Source organism: Vidua chalybeata, chromosome 5 (genome assembly GCF_026979565.1).
Source record: "Vidua chalybeata isolate OUT-0048 chromosome 5, bVidCha1 merged haplotype, whole genome shotgun sequence".
Classification (NCBI taxonomy): domain Eukaryota; kingdom Metazoa; phylum Chordata; class Aves; order Passeriformes; family Viduidae; genus Vidua; species Vidua chalybeata.
The window spans coordinates 4,672,411-4,690,631 of NC_071534.1; positions in this window are offsets into that span (position 1 = coordinate 4,672,411).

Consider the following 18,221-nt stretch of genomic DNA (forward strand, 5'->3'; position numbering starts at 1 on the left):
CCATTTTTAGTCTAGAATTCATTGTAGGCTGTGCTGCTGGCTCCCTGTTGATTGTAGCTAATCAATCATATGTATTTATAATTAGCATATTTATCTGTGTACATTCTCCAAACATAATCCATTCAGATAAATTTGAACAACAAGAACATGATAGAAGAACATTTAAAATAACTCAAACACTGAATTTTATCAGAGATGAGATTCAGTTCTTGTTCATACTCATATATATTTCAAACTGTATCAAGCAATAATGGCAGATGCTGTGGCCAAATTCATCGTCGGTGCTACTGGGAGCAGAGGAAAAATATGGCTCACTTCGTTCTTCATAATCTTCCTGGCTATTCTTGCAATGTTTCCTTATATAACGAGTTTATGGAGTAGTCAAACAGTGAGTGAGTGTTGTGGAAGCAGAAATATTTGCTGAAATCAGCATCGTGTTCTTCCTTTTTTTGTGTCTTTAGTCAATTGCTCAGGATGCCTCATTTATCTTTTCTCTCTCTGAGGCTTTAGGGAATTCTGTGCTTCACAGCAGTGTCATAACACTTCTAAAGCAAGCACAGAGGCAGGGGCACTGCTTTAATGAAGAGGAGCTGTTTGATGGAGGTGGGTGGAGGGAAGTGTGAAGAAGATGGTGATGCTGGGTTTGTAACTGACTGATGCTGTGCAGCAGTCAACCTGCCCTGCTTTCTGCTCACCACTCACAAGCTGATGAAAATCAATCACTCTCACAGCAGGTCCAGTCCTGCTCCTCTTTACATCAAAGCACAAATATAAATTACTACTCACTTCAGTCAAAGCAGGAGCAGGCGCATATCCAGCATAATGATCTTCCTCATGTCCTTCAAAATCACAGTCTGGTCCAAATGCAAAGCATTAGTCTGCTCTGGTGCCATTTCTGCCAGATCCACTACTGGAAGGTGCTTGCCATTCTGAAATGTATTGGACGTTCCCAAAAGATGATGAGTGTTCTCCATGGCCACTGACACTGGGGAGAGAGAGAGCACTCAGCCCTCACAGTGGGGCTCAACACCTTGCAGAATGGAGCCCCTGACAAGGGAAAAAGGAAAGGTGTGAAGGGAAAAAGGAACGTGTGATCATTTGGCTGCAGGGAGCAATAAAAACCTGGAGTAACCTCCTCAGGCCACTTCTCTCCTTGCCAAATAGTCAGTGGAGGAGGAGAGGAGTGATTGGCAAGTCGTGCATGTTACAGAGCTGTTCACTTCCAGCCTTGGGCTCCTCTTGCAGCCTGCCAGGACCAGGAGCAGAGGCACAAAGCTGGAACTTAACACCTGCTGGCAATCCACGGCTGAGACATGGCCTACTGTAGTGGTTTGTCAGGAGTGAAAGGCTTTACTGACAAAATAAGCACACTGGTATTAAAAGTGACAAACTTCTGTGCCTGAGTGACCCCTGCTCCACACATGCAAAGTTTTCCCACTCATGTAGTTTCAGTGGTGTAATTATAATCTGATGAAAAAATATCCAGGGTAAACAAGCTCTTGGGGGCCACTGCCAGATGACACAGGTCACAGCAGCTCTCATGTTGCTCAAATCTTTTTCCAAGACTGGGAAGAGAATCAGGGAGCTGCAGCTGCCTTGCAGATAGCACTAGATCTTCTGCTGAGCTTGATCTTAAGTGAAATGCTCCAAGGAATCTACCTCATGTTTCTCAGAGATCTTGGGAGGCTGGTTGTCCTAAGGCTCCAGATGAGAAGGGAGAGGTGATCTGAGTGTATATGATAACTGGAAAAGCTCTTTGTTTCCTTTTCGTGCCTGTGGTACTACCTGAATGCGGACAATCATATCCAAATAGTAACAAATAGTTAATGTCACAAACAGTTAATGACAGACTCTGTCCCAAAACATCAGCCTCTCCAAACTGAGATAGTCAAGAACTCATCAAGTAGCCTCAAATATAGAAGAATGGAAATCAATAGTTCAACTGCCTTTAAGATATAACAAAATGTTTTCAAAAGTATTTCAATTACATGTGTGTGTGTGTGTGTGTGTGGGACACCTCTATTTTAATGTCTTTCTCTGAGAAACAGCTTGCTCAATTTATCTGCCTCTGATACCAACACAGTGGTTCTGCTGTTCAATCCAGAAACATCAGTCTTTTCAGATGTTTCTGTTTCATATTCTCATTTTCTGAGAACAACTTCCCCTTCTCATCCATGAACTATTAACTGCCACTGATAGCTGGAAAGCAAAGACATTGCCTTCTGGGGACACAAGAAAGTGAGGCTTAGGTCACAGGAAAACCAGACTATGAGACACAACAGGAGTAATGTCTTTCTGCTCAGACAACTCCTTGACTGCCCTAGGCAGGTAGGACAAAGCCTCAGGAAACAGGTGATGCAGTCATGGCTGCAAAACTTGCAGCTACACTAAGATAAGGTAGACAGATTTCCTACTGCGCTACCAGTATAAAGGACAAATTATTAAAACTTTTGGATGAGTCAGAGTAATTCCCCATAGTTCACTCCATCCTCTTTGGGATGCAGTGCTTAACTTCCCTGGGTGCCTGGAACCTGAACCACAAGCTGTTTACTCCCAGCACCTTCTCCCTCCCCATCAGCAGCCTCTTCACTGTGCTGGAGATTGGCACACAAAGGTGCATTGTAGGGACCCAAATCTGCAAACACTACAGCTGGAAAGCAGTACTCAAGTCCTATGAACAGTCCATTGACATTTTACATTGCAGACAGCAGTGAGCGTCTGGAGGATCAGGCTCTTGGTGATTATGTGATTTACAGGTACATCAGGTTCAAAACAATGCTGGTCATAGAAAGGCAAATAATTCTGGTCTCTCTTAAAATAGTAAAAATCCCCCAAATCAAACACCAACACCTAAAATTAGATCCACAAACAAATGACAGAGATTACACAAGATTCATTACAAGGTTTGCCAGGATTTTCCAGCAGAAAAGACCCAGAAGGAAATATAGATCCACTCATTAGGACTTTTAATATCACAGTGCGTAAATTACTTTTTAAAAACGTCTTGCATTACAGGGAATATCCAATCTCTGGGGAAACAAACAGTCTCTGAGCAGCTTACACTTTTGGCAGCAGCCCAAGATAGCATGAGGCACAAATCACACAAATCACACAAATGCCTGAGTTTGTGTAAATTCTGTGCTCAACATCTGCACGAGCTTTCTTCCTAACTGTAAAAAAATCGTAGTGCATGTTTGTTTCTTTGTCCAAAATTCAAACATCAATGAAGTTATTAGACACATCAGAAAAATTATGATTGTTCCTTGGATCTGAATCTTTTGTATCCCCTCCCTCTACCAGATATGTAACACGCCATATGACTGATCATGTACTGACAGATAATTAAAACTAACAAATAAAACAACAAAAAGAAGGCTGATCACTATGCTGTGATTTATCTCCTTTAAGGGACTAATTTCTGTTAATTTAATTACATTAATTTAAAAGGCCTAATTTCTGTTAACATGTAGGTGTTATTACCATGCGAGGACTAGAAATGTGATTATTTGGGCATTAGAACAGTCTATAAATATTTAAAGCATTAAACCCCAGAGAAGGTTAATGTAACACAGGAAAGTAACACTAGAACTACTTGGGTGAATTGTTGAATGGAAAAATGAACAAGTCTGAATATATTTGAATGTGGAATAATGTCCCGATAAGACAAAGCTGATACTGTATTACTTGACATTGTTTCAGTGACAATCCCTGAAGAGCATTCAAAACCTACTGTGTTAAAACATGCAAAATGAGATATGCATTAGAACATGAAACTGCTTATGCAAACTGTTATAAACAGAACTCATCACCCCCATTTGAAGAGTAATGAGTTCATCATTGTCAGTAAAACGCATCGTTGGAAACACATGGTTGAGAAAAAAAAATACCCACCCTGAATATAGAAATGTTCTTGGTCATCCACCCCTCCTGTTTCAAAACCAAGACATACACCCTCTTCAGTGCCTGTAAAACTGGTAGCACCTGTACACTTCGCCAGGATATTAAGCTGTTCATATCATTTTATCAATGCTGTTGAGAACTCTGTGCAGGGGAGAATAGTAACCACCACTGTGGTGTGGTTTCTGACCTGCTTGTTAGCAGCTCAGCTAACTCAGCTGGCTGGTTCAGAGTTTTTAAAAATGCAAGCTGACAACAACATGCTCTAAATGTTGGACTAAGCAATTTCAGAGTGCATGTTTAGCTTACTGTCTTGATTCCTTTTTCTTTCAAGATTGCTTGGTAAGAAACAAATATTCTTGTCTTTAAAAAGCTGATCATAGACAGACAGACAGCATTTATCTGTATTTATTTACCTGTAGTACACAATACAGGCTCTACTTTTGCAGGGAACACTCTTAGTCTGGACACATGATATTAGGAATGCTAGAATCCTAACACAATCCTAACTACTTTTTGTTTGAATCCCATTAATCTCTCCCAAGGTAAGCCAAAAATTGTATATGGCAGCTTTCCTTGTCAAATCTTCTGTTACCACTCAGAGATTTACTCTGTGGATTTTGAGAACCTTATACTTGCTCAGGATCACTAAATGCTTCCCTCCAAAGGGAGTTCTGTACATGCAGAATTTTGAGAGGACCAGCACAAAGCCCTTCAGAGAGAGGTACAATTGAGTAGGAAGTTCTGATATGTCTGCCCAAGAGCAAAGCAGGAGAAAGGCAGCTCTCAGATTTCTGTGACATTGTGAATTTAGGAGGAAAATGAAGTACTGAGGCAGCAGGTAGGGAAAAAAAAATGGTTACAAGCCCATTCATAAGGTTTTTGTTTTTTTATAGTACAAATAGACATTACCAGTGACGCTACATGCTGGATCAGACCTGTCAGAAGGACAGGCAATTTCTGTAGGCAGACCACAGCACATTTTTGTGACGTCATGAGAGAGAAACAAGAACTCAGCTGAACACAAATAACACACATTTCCCTCAGTAAGTTTTCACTTCCAGTCTCAAAACTACGCCTTTTTGTTCTTCACACTTTGCTGTGTGAAATTGTCCCACTAACCCATTCAACCCTGTCCCTTCTCTGTGGTCCTCAAGTAGTTCACCCCTTATTCAGATTATTGAGACACACAGTACTTCTCTCTTAGCCATCTATGGATTGTTTTCTTACCTGAATCCCAGATTACACAATGGGGATGATTGCTGCTTACCTAATGTTTGTTATAAAACCTGTGACAGCATTTTTTCCTTGCTGCTATACAAGAGGAAATAGCATTTTATTTGAAATGCTGTGCTGAGTGTCAACATGAGAGGTGTTTTAAAAGAGCTGAGAAGTATGCTGTCAGGAAAATGTTTCCAGGCCTACCTTCCCTCCCACATCCAACTGTGTTGAAATAATCAAATGCTATCCCACTCGTACTTGGGAAGAGGATGACTAACAGCAGCTAATTACTGCTCAATCTGTTGCCCTCAGCAGCTATTGGTCTGAATCACACCCACTGGCACCGAGGGGGCACAGTTTGTGCGCGGTGCTCTGGAGGCACCTTCATTTTTGGGGCCTTCCTTGGGAGGCAGCAACTGGGTCAAGAACTGCAGATATTAAGACCCTACCACAGGAACTGCTGCCTCCATGCCTGACTCTGCAGATGGCCTGAACAGCCTGGCCTGAGCCTCTCTGGGTCAGCCCTGTCCTGCTGGGGCCCTGGGCAAGCCAATGTCACACCGCGCAGAAAGGAGAAGGTGGGGACGAATTTCCTCCTGCTGCATCCTTGTGCAGCAGAGACTGAACCTCGCTCAGTGGTACTGGATATTAGTTCCTGCTTTCTTCCCAGTTTGCTGCTGCAGTAGCAAAGAGTTGGCAGAGGGCCTTCTGTATCACATTTGATCTGTTGACACTTGCAGCAGTGCTGGACTCTAACACTGTAGGAGTTTCCATCTGGAGAAATATGGTAGCCCTTCCTGCCTCCTCATTCCACTCCCTACGGAAAACCTCCCTTTTGTTTTCCCAAATTCTGGGCCAAATAAAATATACCAAAATAACACTGGAGACACAGAAGGAATCTCTTGCCTCAAACTTGGCCTCGGAGCAATACATGCAACCATTAGTTGTCTCACAAGTGAAGTCATGTGGGTGGAATCCAGGCAGGGTTTCACCAGCAGGGACTGCAGGTTTGCCCTGGCTGCTCTGCAAACAGATGCCCCCTTGTTTGTGGTGGCCAGAATCACCACTTACTCTGTTTTCATGCCAGGAGAATCCAGCATTATACTTCTCAGCTGGTTAATTTAAAACTTTCTAGGAAAGACAGGGACAGAAAGTCTTGAACTGTGGTGGTGTACCTGCCTGCTGGCCAACGTGCTGTGACATTTCAGTGTTGCACAGAGAAGAGGCAGGAAAGCAATACTTTCATCAGAGTTATTAGAGTTCCTGCCTCATTGCTGAAGCTTTTTATTATTTCAGCTATATTCTCCTGAGTAATCATGTAATTCTGCTGCACTCATTTAATGTATTCAACACCTGACACCTGAGCCAGATGTTGACTTTCTGTAGCATAACCCATCCGCACAAAGGCACCAATATTATCCTGTCTGTGCAGAGCACAGCTCTGTTATAGGGAGCCCCTTACTTGTGAGACAGCCAGCCCCTCACAGAGGCATTACAGAGCCTCCTTTCTTACTCAGCGTTCCTCAGTGTCATTCCAGGCTCAAGCACTACACCATGAAAGAATCTGGGATTTGGTCTAGAGCTGGTGATGTAGTATGGTGCTGTTCTTTACTTGGAGGTAAGATAAGCATTATTATTAAGCTTCTGTCATTGCTGACACCCGGGGTGCTGCTAATGCACCTCAGTTCTGCACAGCTCATGCTGCAGTCCCTTTAAGACAAGGGACTTCGAGAAGGTTTCTAAAATGCAAATGTAGCTCCTGTTTCTGCTGACGTGGGTTTGAAAAGCATATTACTAAGTTTGCCTGTTTAATTTATCCTACCTGGTAGAGATTTTCACCCTGTATGCAATCAGTGTCGAGACAATATGTCTGGTGATAATGAATAGCCACATACTGTGTGCTGTAACTTCAATTCTTTTTATGGAGCTTTAATCTCTTCCCGATTCCATCTGCCTCCTGTTCTAACAAAGGCCATATGGCTCTTCAGAGCCACCTATGTGCTGCTTAGGTGGGATGCAAGTGTCTGAAGCAGCACTTGCTCTTCTGAGGAAATTTCCATTTCAGGTATAGGCTGAGAATGGGGTCACCCACTGGATACTTATGGGATACATGGCCTTAAAGACCAAAAAGGATCTTCACCAGAGCCTGACCAGACACCCTGCTTAACCTCTGCTGTAGAATGACACCTCTTCTCCTCTCCTAAGTGTGATAAGCCTAACTGGCTGAACCACATTAGATCTGTAGAGGTATTCAGCACCTAAACAAGGTCCTGAGGATGGCCCTCTGCAACTTGTCTCCAGCCTGTCGTGGAGAATGTCAGGTCATCTAGTACAGGCAGCAAGCTAATTTATACCAACTGAAGTGCTCAGCCTCCATTTTCTCCTCCTTCCTCTACATTCCTCATCTGGCTCTGGTCTCCTGTTTTCAGATGCAAATTGCTTGTGGAAATGTATATATCAAATGTTTTATCTCAGAGAGAATTTCTCCCTAATGGTCTAGCAGCTTCTCAGCGGCAGCATTATTTGACAGATGTTCAGAAAAGAACTTTATGTCTCCAGCTAGGCTTTCACACTTGACTATAATGTGCTCTCACCTTTATAAGGAAACACTTCAGTGCTGACAATGAGACCCTTTTTCGTGGATATAGCAGACACTGCAATCACCTCTAGATCACAGCAATTCATGAAGTGTGCTCTGGGTGTCTGCAGAGAATTCAAGGTAAAAATTGTATGCATGTTCTTAGGATCATTAGTTAAGTAAGAAGAAGAATAACGTTATTTAAAAAAAAATCAAATAATAAAATGTGTGAGGATTCCAGGACCAGTCCACTTTTCCTGCTGCACAAGTCCTCCTCCTCTTACCTAACTCCCTCTCATATGAAATCCAGGTTTCCTCAATTAATTCCTGACAAACAGCCTTGCTCTGGCTTTTGTGTCCTATGCTCCACATTCTTTAGATTTTTCTTCTAGATATTATAGCTGAGATTTTTCCCCTTTTTTTGCTTCTTCTTGTCACATTCCCTTGCTCTTGCACCCAGCTCCTCCTGGTTAACTGGTTCTCCACCTCTGTCTGCCTTTCCATCCTGCCTTCCCACCTTGGGTATGATCACCACCTGCCCTCTGCTCTGAGCCTGCAAAGCCTCCATCAGAGGAGACCTTTGAGAACAGGTTAGACTCACATTTACCAGAAATAGCATAAGTACAGTTCATTCTGCCTTTGGGCAGGAAACCAATTAAAGGACTTACTGAGGCCCCTTCCAGACCTGCATCTTTCCGATTCTATTATCCCTTGCATTAGTGGGAGAGCAGTAATGGAGCCACGCTTCTTGGCACAAACATTTCCAAGAGATTGTTATCTTGGACTCTTGGGCTTGCAGCTGGAGATCCCCTTTTGGCTGCCTGCAGGGGAGCACAGGCTGCAGCCAGTGCCAGGGCTCAGGCTTGCCATTTTGGCTTCAGAAATGACTTAAATATCTGAGCCTCTTATTTCCATAAGGTTATCAAATTACCTTCTTTTTCAGTTATTCTATATTTTACAAATACAATGGCCATAGATACTTATTAAAATAGGAGTCTTTCCTCATTCTGATCATATTTGTATTTATCTTTGTAGATAATTCTGCAGGTAACGCAGGCAGCACACAATGCTCCACGGTACATCCTGAAACCATTTGGAGTATAGCTACTCTTTCAATCAGCTGATGAATTTGCTGTCAGTGTGCAGGTAGGATATCCCAGTTAAGAAAGTCAGCTCTTTCAAAATTATTAATTTTCTCTTGTATTAAATTACTTGGTAAATAGCTTTATAAAGAGTAAAAAAAAAAAAAAAAAGCTTTACTGCACATACAAACATTCTAGAATGAATGCCGATTATACCCATCCAGCTGCAAATTGCTGTTATCTGTTCAGAACAATTAGTTTATTATCCATCCTCTTAAAACCTGATACCGGCCCATCATCTTGGAGCCCGAAGTATAAAGCCATTCATTAACTTCCTTATACTTTGGATCAGCCTGCAAAAACAGCTCAGTGTTCCAGCATCCTTCTCCATAGGGTTGCTCATTATCAGCTATCAGCTTTTGTGCTAACAGTTCCACATCGAGCACAAAGAAGAAGCCAGAGCGTTTGCCTGTGGTTTTCTATGATTTTAAGCACTTTGGACTGAACTTACATCAATATTGTTACTGGTGTACTTAAAATAATAGTCGAAAGAATAGATGACTGGAAAAAGGTGAGGTGGTTTGGGGAGGAGGAGGAAATACCAATGCTGCTGGAAAAACAACTTTTTTTAAAAAAAACAATGTTTCAGTGAGGCAGGTTTTACAACAAGCACCACTGACTTCTGTGGAGTTGCTCCTAAATTGTACTGAAAGAACTGAGGAAAGAGTAGAAATTTTATAGAGGTATGAACCAGTTAAAATACACAAAACACTTCAAACAAAATGGATCTTTGAAACAATCAGAAATTCTCAGAACTCTGGTACAGACAGTCCAAAGCTCAAAGGCTTTCAGGCTTGTGTAACCCTCTGAAGTAAATCCATGCAGCTCACTGGGTAGAGAACTCATAAAAAGCATTTTCAAAATCAAAGGCATGACCACTATATCATTTCCTTGGAAAATTAGGCTGTCCTTATGCTGTTTGCCAGTTTTTAGTCACCTATCAATTACAACATGATGTGTACTTGTGGGTCATAGCAATTAATTTAATTGCTTTCTGCCTATTCCTTGAAAGTACTCCTGGCTAGCTGTTAGTCTGAGAGGGAATTTCTAAGTGCAAAACATTATTTGTTTTTTCAGTTGTGCTCTATACTGTTTTCTTACATTTCTGTGGTTCCGTTTTCTCATTGTTTTTATTATCCTTTGTATCTCTGTTTTGCTAGAACACATGAGCACCTCAGATAGATACAGTAAAGCATGGACAGAAAAAAACCCCGAAAATAAAATATTGTGATGTGAGTGGAATTGTTCTTTTTCTTCCCATTGCTTCCAAAGAAAAGCTAATTGCTGTCACACCCTAGCCTACACGTGAGACAGCACACAGCAGGCTGCTCACACCAACAGAGATGCTCCGTGTCCTAGAGCTGCTGGTGGCACCGTCCCTCTCTGGGTACAAAGTCCCCACCTCTGTCTGCCTTGGGGCTGTTGAAAGGTGAAGGTTTAGGCGGGGCCGGCAGAAGGACACGCTGTCCTTTTTCCCTGGCTGCTGCTGGAAGCAGGGCGTGCTGGCACTCTCAGAAGCTGGCAGAAGCAGCTGGTCCAGCTCCGAAATGACAAGTGCACAGGTGCTGGGAATTTGCCCAAGGGCATGGGTCCCAGATGAGAGATGCAAATAGGGGAGAGGAGATGTAGCACTTCAGAGGGGGATGGACACAGACAGGCCAACACAAAGGCAGCCCATCCCCTAGGGGATCCAGCAGGCTCGGTCTGTCTGGGAAGCAGCACGACAGGGATTTTTCCTATTTGGTGGGTTGAATTGTTCCTTGCCTTTGATTCATTATGGGGGAAAAGTCTTAAATTGAGCTGCTGTCAGGCAAGTGCCCTTGGTGTTCATTATCATAAGTTGGCAGGAGGCAAGACTGTCCTGTGATGGTAGAGAACAGGAACTTTCCTCTATCAGCATCTTTCTATCCAAGCTGCTTGTAAAGCTATTCCACTTTCTACCCCTCATTTCCACCTTCCTGACTGAAGGATGCACACTGCCAGCAGCCCTGAGTGGTAAGGGAAAACATCTGGTGGTGATGTTCCAAACCAGGGAACAGGCACTGAAGGCTCAGAGCCTCTGTCTGCAGGTGACCTGCATAAAATACCTGTTTCCAAGGATGCTGTTTTCATTCAGATGGCCAGGTGCTGTCTGACAGGAAAAAATCCTTTCTATACCAGTTGTAGAAGAAGAACTACTCTTCAAACAGTAATTCTACTATAATGAGAAGAAAAAAAAACCCCAAGTGAGTCAGGATGAAGTTAGTTACTCATAAATTGTTGATTTTGGAATCCTGTTTCGGGCATCCAAAAGCAAGATGGTTGCATTTTCATGCTAACTCATAATCCTCAGTATGCTTTCAATTTGCTATGGATTATATCCTGTGGTTATAGAGACTGTGATTCTCTTTTGCCTTAGATCAAGGTAAGCTTGTAACTCCTACGTGATGGGCAGCCACAGATGCCTGGTATCATTGGGTAGCCTGGCCAGCATTTACACAAGACTGGAGAAGTTTGTGAGAAATGCTTTTGTTATCATATTTCTTGGTTTCCAATGCATGGGCTGTTTTTTGTAAAACTTATAACAAACTAACCACTCTTCATATTAGTTAATGGGCACAGAAAAAAAAAAAAAATCCTGTGGGAGGAATTTTTTTTCTAGCATAATGATAGATTTCACTAGGAAAAAATTCTGTTTATTCCAAAATAAACTGTTAGCATTTTAAGCCATTTCTGTGGGGTTTTATCTATCATAATCTAATCAGAACTATTTTTAGAACAGCAGTGCATAATAATATTAGGCAGCACTGATCTCTGAGACAATTTGAGACTCCCAGTCGAGTTTCTGCTAGAGATGTGTGCCATAAAAAGCCCCATCACAGATTTGCCCCTTTGTTGCAGAGGCTGCCAGACAGATCAAGGACTTAAAGGGCCTGCCATTTGAAGTCTCTGCAGTTTGAAGATGTGCTGTCAGGGATCAGTGTGGAGAAGGCTTTTGTTCTGCTGCTAGAGTAAGTGTTTGCAGATGAAAGGAGAATGCCTGCGCCTGGGCCGTCAACCTGACACTTTTCCAGGCATGAAATTCACTTAGAACTAAGCATGGGATGGTGGACTGAAAAATAACATGTATTTATTTTGTCTTTGCTTACTACTTTGAGGAGCAGCCCAATGACTTCATAAAGGAATACTGAATATTGATATATAATTAACCTGCTGGAATGGAGGATTTACAGCAAAAAGAGCAGACACAAGCAAAGTTCTGGGGCTATCTTACAGTAATTGTTTCCATTATTTTCAGTGTATTTTGATCAAACCCTGAGCACTTCTGCAGGAGAGGTATTTGGTCATCTGTCAAAAAAAAATCTGTGTCACAAAACCATCATAGCAGTAGGATTTTTTTAAGCATGAACATAGATGTGGTGTGGTGTCTTGTTCCTTGAACGAACCCCTCAGATCACAGGTGAAATGCATTGGGTAAGACAGTGAAAATAGGAAGTATTTTTCAGTCCACAGAAATTAGTTTATTTTTTAATGACTTTGACACCTTTAACTTTTGTAAGGGTATGTAGTAATGTAATTTGTGACCCTACAAAATTGAATATGAAAAGAGGAGAAAGGGTGAGTCACTGTAAATCTTCAGTTTATGTTGTTAGATTGTCAACACACCTTCTCACTTTACCCAGCGCCCCCACATACTCCTGCCAAGGAGCAACTGACTTTACACTGTATCCTCTGCTCAAAGATCTCCAAGCACCTAATGTTGTTCACCACCTGATTATTTACTGTAGCTACAGAGAGCACTTTGCTCATCATTGCAATTCAGCCACCCCTGGGATGAGAGACAATGTTGTAGGCAGAGAGCAAGGATTACACAAGGGATCTAAGCATAAAGTACTGAATATCAGGTTCTTAATAAGTTTTGGACGGAGGTAAACAAAGAGATTTTCAAAGAAAGTGATGCAGAATTTTAACTGATACTGTTAGCTAAATCCCTGATTTTACTTCTGAGCTTAAAGCACCACCATATAAAACAATGCCTGCTAAATAACATGTTGGAGATTGGCTCAGGGGAAAATGCTACCAACACTATTTTCTTATATTTTTTAGGAGAAAAAGGACTGGCCCTATCTGCATTTTGAGTACCTTGTAAGAAGAACTTGTGCCCATAGAAGCAGACATAATGGATGACTGTACAGATGTAACCCCACCAGCTGGTGTCTGCCACAAGGGCTCCTCATTTCTTCCAGAGGATGAGTCAGTTATGGATCCCTGGCAATCAAGGCTGGTATGAAGCACAGCACCTTCTCCTCCTCTCTTCTGTCTTGGCAGCCCGTGCTTCGTGGCTCAGCTAGGATGGACACACGTAGACACACCAATACTTTTATTCATGCACACACGGGGAAAGGTTTGATCTTGCTCCCATTGCTGGAGTTCAGTGTGATTTAGTGGGTGCAGCAGAAGGAGACTCACTGGAGAAGATGCTGGCATCCTTTGTACCAGCATTAATTTGAGTTGAATTTCTGACTTCAAGTGCCCTGCTCCAAATATATTGCAGTGTAACTGAGAACAAAACATTACTCTAAAGTACAGAATTTACTGTTGCTGCCTGCATGAGAAAACAATTCTCTGTAACTTCCATAATCAGTGAGGAAGCCTCAGACCCTAGAAGCAGACGACTTGGTGAGTAGTTGGCTGTAGCAGCCAAGTCTCATACTCAAGCACAAAATAATGCAGGTGATCCCAGGCAACCCCAGCTTCCTTGTGCTCCCAGGGCTTGGCTGTGCAGGCTGAGGAGCAGCTGGGTTGTTTGGTCACATTACTCATTCAGCCAAAGCTCAGCACTTTGTTTAATGCTTTGCTCTCTAAGACTGGAGTGGCCAGCACGCTGCAGATTTGAACCTGTTCTTCCCACCACATCAAAGGAATCTGGATACTGGGCCAGATTTGGATCTCCCACCAGTTTTAACTGGTATAAACTATGTGATAACTGGTAACTGAACTGTGTGTAATAACTATATTACTTAAGATCTCCAAGCACCTCATATGAGCCCTAAGCAAGTAATGAAAGAGCACTAAACCCCATAATGCTTTGAAACCAGCCAGTAATATAATGATTGAAATATTATAAGAGTGATTTGAAATCCAGAATTTTTACAAAATAATACTAAGCATCAGCCATTGTACAAGCTAATACTGAGCATGATGCAATGATCCTGTTAAGTACTTAGACCAGGAAGGATTTTACAACTTCATTTCCCAATGGTAATCAGAAACAGTCTTGTAGAAATAAATGCAGTTATACTCATGTAAAAGCCCAGAAATCAGACCACAGGGCAAAAGAAGATCACGTGTTGTTTAGTGAACTGCTGCAATCTATTTTTTTTTTTTTTTGTCACATTCCCTCATCTCACAAGCACATCTGGTGTTTTAGGAACATTGTATTCAACAGTGGTAAAGGACACTAGGGCCAAGAATAACAAATGAAAAATGAAAACACTGGGGCCTAATGCTGATCTCATATGGGTGTAAATCAGAGGGATTCCAGCAAAGCCTTTGGAACCACCCCAGTGAAATACTTGTGTCTTGATTCAGGATCAAAACTGTACAGACCAGTGATCTTCACTGTCAGGCCTGAAATTCTTCCATGTCACTGGGAAGATTTGCTGCAAAATATCTTTAAAAGCGCTTCTCACAAATATCACAAATGCTGAGGAAGTGACAAAGTACAGCAGAAAGGCTTTAGTAGGACTTGTGTCTGCATCAAGTAATATAAAATACCCATCAAACCAGATAAAGCACAAGTATTTGATTTGCACTTTGCAGCACAAGAAATGGAGTTTGACCACAAATAAATATATATTTTGCATGTAGTTATTGGATCAGTACGTGTTTCCTCTTAAGCCCTTGAAAGACAGAGAAAGTCTTTCCACTGACTGCAGGGTGGGTTGCCCTCAGTAACATAACCTTCTGAATAATATACATTATTGCACTTTGTATTTCTGATCCTGACCTGAGGCATTGCCATAACCACAACACTTGTAACACTTGGCAATTTAACTAAACAGACTGTCTTTAAAATGTAAACAAATCCCAGCACTTGTTGACAAAACTGTTTGAAGACATCAGACTTTAAAACCTCTCAGTCCCCATTTGTTGCAGGGAGATCCTAGCAGGGAGGAAGAATGTGTGCACAAATGTCTGTACAGAAACCACATCTGAGGCTGAAAAATTCTGTTTGGCCTCAGAACCCCACAGGAAAAAACCCGAAGTACATTCAAGACACAAATCCAGTTACTGAATTGAATTTCCTAATCCCACCTTCCACCAACTATTTCGCCTGATTGCTGTACACTTCTCAGAGCTAAATCACATCAAATTAGAACCACTGTGAAAACATGGGTCTTCCTCTTCCTGGAGACATGATGCCAAAACATTAGTAAATTTTGTATTTGTCATTGTCAGGTGCTGCTGGTCTGATTTCACCCACTGTACTTAAATATACCTTGTTAAATAACTTCCCTCCTCCCTCCTCTTTCAAATACTGATGGAATCTCCCCCTGTCTCCCTTCAGGGCTGCTGCAAAGCTAACTGTAGTCAAGGGGACTTCTTGTGGATTTAAAGGGGCTTTGTAAGATGTACTGACTTTATTTATCCTCCGCATGCTTTTCTTTTAAAACACTTATTTGCAAATTATGCTTTCAGTGCCTTGCAGTCACTGCTGCTTCGGTTGTCTGCAGTTCATCAACACTCCAGGGCCAAGGCAGCCCTCTGAAAGTGATGCTTCAGGTCCTGCTGTACAAAATCTCTCCCTATTTTTCTCCGTGTCCCTTTAGGTGAGGATGCCCTTTTAAACTCTACTTTGCCAGAAGTCAGTAAGCTGCTTGCTTTGTAAACAGAGGAATAACCTACTCAGGGTTGCCCCTTGTTTGACGTTACATTCAACGAACATTGAGCCAAACAGCAGCAAGAATGCCTGACCTTAAAGACTGAAGTTCAGTAAGAAACTCTGAGATCTTGAGGCAAAGGGTTTCATATTACTGACTCCCGTGTCTTTCATTGATTAGACGTTTTTACAACTGATAGTGGCTTTCAAGGTTTATTTGGAAACTTTGTCAGGAGGGCAGAGATGGGGGAAGGGGCAGAGTAAGCAAGGCTGAGGGTTTCTTTTATATTTAATGTGTGGCATCAGGATGGGAATAAAGAAAGGTGGCAGAAGGGAATGCCATTAACACACCATTTCCAGATTTGCCCCTCGGTTAACTGCTGGGTCAGTTCTCTCTGGCCGTAGGTGGAGAGATGGGGGTGAACCCTGGAAGGAGGGAGGGTGCAAGAGAAGGAATGTGGGAGTTGTTCATTGTAGAGGATTTATTCCCTTCCTGCTTTCAAAATGCTTTCAACTCCAGCTGAAGCACATCAGAACAATCTGAATAATAGGAATTAGTCTGTGTGAACAACCCAGTTCTGTTCCAGCTTCAAATTCTGGGTCCTTGGTTAAATGTCATACAGGTGAAATGTCATACAGGCAGCATTTGTTCACTGTTCATTTGTTTCAGCATGCAAAATGTGCTCCTGGGAAGATCTGCTGCCAGGGTCAGAGAAGTCGGGGAAGACTTTGTTCAAGCAAAAAGGGGGAAGAGAGGAAGTTTTATTTTGCCCAGTTCCCAAGGGCCAGATTCAGACCTTCAGAAAAAAAAAGTTAAAGGAGCTTATAAGAGGGACTCTTAATTAGATGAGTTTTCCAAGACTTACCCTGGAAAATTACTTTCAAAGCTGCCAGGCACAGTGAGGCTGGGAAACACTGCTGAGGCCAAACTCAGATATGGACCAAGGCCATCAGCACTGAAGTCAGTAGAAACATCCACAAGGAAGTTTGTGACACAAGTAGGTGTCAGCAAGAAGTAAAATGGAAAATGTTTTGGTAATCAGTTGAGAACTCAGAAGTCTGTAGTATGGCTCACTAAAAGATCATGCAGTGTTGAGAGTGATCATGAAACGGGGGGCTGTGTGGAGGGGGCACACGTGTGTGTGCCTCCTGACCCACTGGTGTTGAAAAAGTTTCAAGTATCAGTCTGTCTCAAGCTAAGGAGTCAAAAAGAGAGCATGAAGCAACCTGTAATTTCTGTAGGCTGTGGCTGAGCTGCTAAAAAGAGGGGGTGTGTGCTGGAATGCACATAACCCTTTTCTAACCTCTCACACCTTCTCGTGTTGAAGATAAGGGTTGACATGGGAGTTATTTGTCCACTCAAGCTCTCAAAGAGCTCAAGAAACTGCCAGTCAGGCTGTAGTCAAACTAAATTCCCTGTTTCTGGAGTGATATCTTCTGCCAGGTTTAATTAATATTCTTAATCTACATTCCAGGTGCAGATTTTTGACTAAGGGAGAAAAAAATTGAATAGTCTAGCAACCAGGAAAGAACACTGAGGCCTAAGAAACTCTTCTCCAAATGGGACACATCCTTCTTTTGTCAGACACAGCAAGTCTGAGCTGCTAGGATTTCTGGGAATCATCAATAGTCAGTTACCTGAGCTTCAGGAGGTGACCTTGGTCTCCTTACAACCTGATCCACCTTTATTCTCACTCTCACTGTGGTTTACCACAACATTTTAAAAAGTTGAAGAGTGCTAAAAGAATTTTTCTTGTCTAGAATCTGTCCTGGCCTTCTGGAGTGATTTTCTCTCAAGGACAAACAGAAAACTACTACTCAGTCAGACCCCACAGAAATTACAGTCTCTGCCCCAACTCCCATTATCAATCCAAATACACAGAAGATTATTCCTCTGTTATTTCTCCCACTTGCACCCCTATGACCGTTTTCACCTGTGTTGATGTAGACTCCCAACAGTCCAAAACTCTCTGATAATTTAACAGGAAAGAGGTCAGATAGCAACAACAGCACTAAGAGATCTATGAAATATAACCTATGAGGAGATGGCAAAAGAATTTTTGTTTTCTTAAATACAGAGAAGACTGAACAGAGACATGATAACAGTCCTCAAAAATGTAAACAACTGTAGCAAAGAGGAAGGAAATAATCTCTTCTCTCCCACGTGGAGAGGATAAGAATAACAGGCTAAAATTGCAGCAGGGACTATTTTTTTTTTTTTAATTAAGTATCAGCAAAACCACTTGTAACTGTTAGAATGGTGTTACTGAAGCACTGGGATAGGTTGCCTCAGAAATCAACATGTCTGGAGCACTTTCAAACCAGGCTGGATCAACATCTGTGTTAATGGGGCAGATACCCCTGACCTCCTGTGCTCTTGGAGCTGGAGAAGGAATGGGTGACTCTTTAATATCCTTTCTAGCCTTGCTTTCATAAAATTTAACGATTCGTTGGAGACATACATGTTCATTTTTCACCCTCTGGGAGAATTTTAGAAGTACTGCTTGCACTTGTGTGGTCC